Raw genomic sequence first — 6,000 nt, forward strand, 5'->3', positions numbered from 1 at the left:
TGCCTGAGAGCAACACCCTCCTCCAAGTGACACCTGCTTGCAGTGACACTGTCCTTGGGGTGCACCCCCCCTTATGGCACACCTTCCTAGGGTTGAGCCCTCCTTTTGGTGACATTTTGCTTGGAGTGGCACTGGCCAGGGAAGTTGCGTTCAGCCTGTAGAGCACATCTCCACAAGAGGGATGTGCTGTGGGGTGGGAAGCAGGGCCCCACACGCACCTTGCAAGGCCCAGCTCTCCCTTGGGCTGGGAGACAAGGGGTGGGTGGGTAGAAGAGATTGATGGTAATGAAATAACATGGGCAGGTGGGGGTGGAAGGGGTGGGGAGTTGTGTTGGGGTGGTGGGTTTCAGGGGAAGGAAGTGTTGTGGAGAAGAAAAGGGTGGTTGTGGGGTGGATGGTGGGTGTCAGGACCTGCCTGGTTGGGTGGTGTCATGCCCTGGGTCCTGCATGCTGAGGAAGGGAGATGGCACTTACAGATGTCTCCTTGCTGCCCTGCACCCTGGTCTGCAGGCTGGGAGAAGTGAAGACCCAGTCGGTGTAAGTAAAGTCCTGAGTGGTTGGGATGGGCTGAATTGGGGGTGATGGTGGCACTGCCCACTGCTAGCAGCTGCTGGGCAGTGTGTTGGGGGGTGATGGTGGATGAGCAGTTCTCAATTGGCAAAGCAGCTACAGGAGCCTTCTTGTGGGTCAGTAGCTGTGTTAATATGGGGAAGGAAACATCAATAACATCAGCAGTCAGTGCAGCCAGCTGAAACCATCTCCGAATCTTGGCAGTGCTGTCAGCTGCTGTTTCTCATGAGCTAGCAACTCATCCTAATGACAGCATTATCCATTCCTGAGCGTTTCAGCCCTGGGACAGCCTGCAGTCGGGTAGGATGATGTTGTATATTAAATAATAACACAGCTGCTCTAAGTGGGCTACTTCTTGCTAGAACTTGTCATTAGAAATGTACTTTGGGGGGAAGAAAACCCTATTCTGAAGGAAACACCCATTTAGCGATCCCAACTCTTTTCTGTGATGAAGCGTTCCCCTTTTACTCATTGAAAAGACAACTGCAACCCAAAAAAAGAAAGCCCTTGCCATGCTGCATGGTAGCTGAGGCTGGCAAGCAGTGGATGCGGGTGTGTTTGCTGTAAGGTGAAGGTCTCCTGGCTTTGCAATCCCGTGACCTCGGCTGCCTCTTGCCTGGATGACAGGACCCCTGTGAATGCTGCCCTGGGACCTCTGCGTCTCCAGAGCAGAGTTCAGGCAAAGCAGGAGCTGTTCCTCAGCTCAGAGGGCTGTGCTAGGGGAAGGGGTTTGATTTTTGTGCAGAGGCTCAGATCCATTTCTCTTTCAAGCAATCACTCAATGGACAATTTGGCCAAAAGTCCAAAAGGTTTCCTAAGGAAAGCAGGATGTTCTCCATTATCTCCTAAACAGGATGTAAATTTTGGACTGCATGAATAGTTCACATTAAAAAAGCAATGCATGCTCATCCCAAGTAGCATGGTTGAACACTGAAATTGGTCTAGCATATTTGAAGAGTAGTCCTGCCACATTTTAATAGTGTTAATTCTGATCTCTCCATTTCTTATTCAGCTACATGAAGTAGCAGAAGGCAGTCACAAATGCAATCCGTGCTCTGAAGTAGTAAAGAGCTATTTGGAAAGCTGGAACAGGAGTGTGTATAAACAAAAGATACCTGATAAAATAATCACCAGGCTATGCATCTGTACTATCATAAATAATAAAATGACAACTTGATTCAACAAATCCAATGATATAAATAACTAAAATAACAAGCTCAGGGTAGAAACAAGAAGGTTGCTGCAATACAAAACCATGTGTAGTATAATGAAACCGTATCTGTTCAATCAGAACAATAGTACATGAAGGCATAAGAGAAACAGTATTTTAAAATAGTAAACTTTAGATAAGATAGTAATAATGCTACCTCCTGGAAAGCCTGAGAAAACTCTGTCTCCTTCAGGCAGCTGCAAGAGTGTCAGTCCATGCAAGTCTTTACCTTGCAAGTTCTCAGCGGCTCTCTTCTGTCTTTGCTCACAAAAGCACGTGGGGTTTGTTTGATCTCCGCTTCCAGTCTTGGCAAGCCCTGACTCTGCCTGAATGAAGCACCACAACAAAAGGGTGAGATCTCAAATGGTATTTTTTAAATGGTTAAACAAATATGTTTAGCAGGAGCTGCTATGTGTAGATGTACTATTTTGCCGTCTTGCTTGTTTCCTAAAAGTTGGGAACTAAATCTCAGAGCAAGCTGATGCATCATGAGAGTTTCCACAGCCTGTTATACACACAGAAGCTGTTTACTAGAAATATTGAATTAATATTAATCAGGTTTTTAGTTTACAGGATATATTTTTGGGGCTTAAGGCTTACAGGAGACTATAGAAAGCCCCTTGCTTGGCAGCAAGCACGTCACCCGGTGGGTGAGCACCTTCCACGCCCCTCAGTGTTAGTGAGAGCTGAGAACAGTTGTTCTGCAGAGCCTGGTGTGCTCCTGGAAAGCAGTGCCAGGGCTCAGGCTTGAGGATATTTGCTTAATTTTCCTCTGGCTTCTAAACACATACATGTGTGTATACATATGTGTATGTGTATCTATATTATATATATCTCATTTGCACACACAGGGAAACAGAGCCGTGCTCCTAGGCAGGAGCTGAAGGGTCTTGAGTAGAACGCTGGGTGGGGAGGTGTTGCTAGGAGATGGAGACTCCAGTGTCTGGCAAAGTGGCGTTTTTATTTTTGGTGTAGATCACACAAAATGGTATTTGACTGTGAAGCAGGACAGAAATCTCTTCCTTCTGCTTACATTCATCTCTGAATGATCTGTCTGTGCCTAGTAGCATTGCAGCTTATTTAAAACGGAAATCAAACGTAGACTGGGTGCTGTTCAGTCCAGCTGGAGGCTGGGTGGTTTGCAATCTCCAGGCTTTTTCTTTTTTTCTTTTTTTCGTTTTTCCTACTCATTGACAAATCCCTTGTTTGAGCAGCAGGATATATGTCTCTGTTTAGGGGAGGGCATCCTCGCATGGCTTTGGTTCCTTTGTAGCCAGTTGTCTCTGCTTTTTCAGACACTGTGTGTTAGCAGTCATTTTTTTCTGGGTTTGGACTTACTAAATACATCCCGCCAGGGCTTGTTCTCTCTTGCTTTGCTGCTTGTGCCCCCTGTTGCACCCCAGTGCCAGCTGCGAGTCGGATCCCCCCCATCTGAGCTGGCTGCACCTCCATCCTCCTCGCGGACAGGGACCACGTGATGGCACGGGGAAAGCTGCCGTAAGGTGCTCAGCCCTTCACTTGGGGCACTCAGCTCTCCCTGGTGTGCTACCAGGGCTGGATTTACAGTGGAAATTAGGTCTGAATGCTGAAACATAGATGTTTTTTGCACCCCTTACAGGGTGCCAGAGTCCTGGACAGAAACATGGGTGCCCCTTGCAGCTCTTGCAGAGGCTCGTGCCATGCACTCATATTTTGCTGATGCCCCTCTTGGGCACCAAAATCCCTTCACTCAATATGCAAGGGGCTTTTTTGGCAATGCAGGGCTAAACAGCAAGATGCTGAAGGGTTGGGAGGGCACCTGGGCAAATCTGGGTGCTGCCTGTTTCAGTGCTGGCTGGTCACCGTCATTGAACCTGCAGAAGGGCTCGTAGCTGAACATCTCGAGCCATGTCTGACCTGTCAGAGGACTTCAGCTCAGCATCCTGAATCTCTTGGCCCATTTGGGAAGAGGTTAGGATGCTGTATTTTTCCAGTTCAACGTGACCAAAGAAAGACCAGGGACATTGTACATCTGTTTATACAAAAGCTCAGGTTCTGAGGCATGCCATACAACCCTTGAAAGTGCCCTAAATCTGGATTTTCGGTAGGATTTGCTTTCCTGGTCTGTTTTTAAAGGAGATAGTTAATGAGATAATGCAGCAGAGGGTAAACTGTGACATGTGAAATGGGTTTTTTTGAATGTTAGAGAAACTACATGCATCAGAGGCTTATGCACATTAGATTTGTAACCAAGCAATTCCCATTTGTGTTATGTAACTGATGTTATTTATCAAACCCCATGTACTGGCCAAGAGCAGATGTTGAACTGTCATACTACAGTGTTAGAAATTAACTTTTCTGGGTGTTAGTTATTCAAAAACGATCTTGTGATTAGCTTGTTGTAATATAATGTAAAAACATGAATTATGGAAATATTATTCCAAAAATGTGGTGCATATGGATCCAAAGTCTCTTTTGGTCTCTTTTTGGTATTGAGTGAAAATCTGGACTGTGTGGCAACATGTGATGCTTTGGTGGGAATGTGTGCTGAAAACCCTCCCTGAGTCAGAGTGGGGAAGGAGTGTGGTATTTCTTACATTGAAAATAAAACACTTTAAGCATGCAACATGATAAACATGCATTTAATGAGGAGGGCTGCTGAAAAGAGCATGCATATGCAAGCAATGGGTGCATAGATGCTCTAACCAGCAGGTAGAGAAGGACATATTTTCTGAGTGGCTTACTCCTACATGAAAATGAGACTTCTGGATAAGGTTTTTTTAAGGGCACAAATGAGTAACTAGATTCTTCATCCCATTAGAAGTTAATACTAATGATTTCCCATTATTTTTTTATATGCTCTGTGATTAAGGTGGTGGTTTATTTGGGGGTTTCGAGGTCATGTTTAAAGCAAATATGTACAATAGTCCTTTTTCTGCAACCATGGAATCAATCTTTTAGGCTTTGTCCACAAATGTGAAGCAAAATATGGATATGAGGTGAGCTATATGGAAAGGTGGGGGATATTTTTTGTTTCCATGCAGTCTTACCCTCCTTTTCTTTACAAGTTGTGGGCAATATAATTCCTACAGAAACTTTATAACCTGGAGCTCAGCAGCAAATCCTGAAAGATAACTTCTAGCAGTGTGGAGGGAAAAGCAGTGACCATGTGAGCTGCTTATAGCATTTTTTCAGTGGCTTGCCAAGCATGTTTTCTTTTAGGGCATAATCTGCGAGAGCTGGCAGACCTTGTCTTGGCTTTGCCTAATTAGCTCAGCTGGGAAAGCACTTGCTGATGAGGAGGAGTTTGAAGTTTATCCTTACCCTTCGGTCTGGACTTATGAGCATCTATTCCATGGACAGACTGAGGAAGAGTTGAGGATTTGGTCTGCTGTCTGTACAGTAGATCCAGGCTTTTTTTTGATCTTGATACGAAATGCTATTTAAAGCTCTATGACCTTGCAGAATTAGTCCACTATTTCCTTGCCCCGTCTGTATTGCTGCTCAGTATTGGAGCATTACTGCAAACAGGGTGGAACAGCATGTTCTCCACGTCCACAATGTCCAGGACAAGAATAGGGCTAAAATTAAACCACACACAGATGGTATGAAATGAAGAAATACTTAAAGTGAGGCTTGTTGAAGGATCAGAATCTGTTATTTGGAAGGGACTGTGGAGCGCAGATGTTCCTGCCTGGGGTGGAGGGATGCTGCGAGGTCAGTCCCTGCACGTCTAGCGCCTGGTTCATGTCTTGACCAGGACCTTGGGTTAAACCCCTGTGGGATGCTGGGCGAGCTGTCAAGGGTTACGCACAGTTAAGGGTTGAGGTGCTCAAAGTGGGAGAGATGGAGCTGAGCTGAAGTCTAAAAATCCCCATCCAAACCTTTCAGTTGCCTGCTGCCAAGCCCTAATGTTTAGGTGGCTTTTATTTAATTTTGACTTTTAAGCTCCCTGCCTGGGAATCTGCTGAAAGTTAGACCTCTCTGCTTAACCCCAGCTACTCCATTTGTAACAGCACTGAGCTGTGAATTCACTAAGCCCAGGACAACCTGAGGTACAGGTATTCCCCAGCGCCTCGGTGGCCACGTCTTAGAAGCATCTTTAGTGTCTTGTGGTACCTGCAGTTCAGGACAAAGTCTTGCTTGGGGGAAATCAGGAGTTCTAGTTCCCATTTTCAGTTGTGTCTATGTATCATCTTCAACAGCCAGTTTTGAAGTCAATCTAGGTATTTATTTCTTTT

This window comes from Strix uralensis, chromosome 8 (assembly GCF_047716275.1).
Source record: "Strix uralensis isolate ZFMK-TIS-50842 chromosome 8, bStrUra1, whole genome shotgun sequence".
Taxonomy (NCBI): domain Eukaryota; kingdom Metazoa; phylum Chordata; class Aves; order Strigiformes; family Strigidae; genus Strix; species Strix uralensis.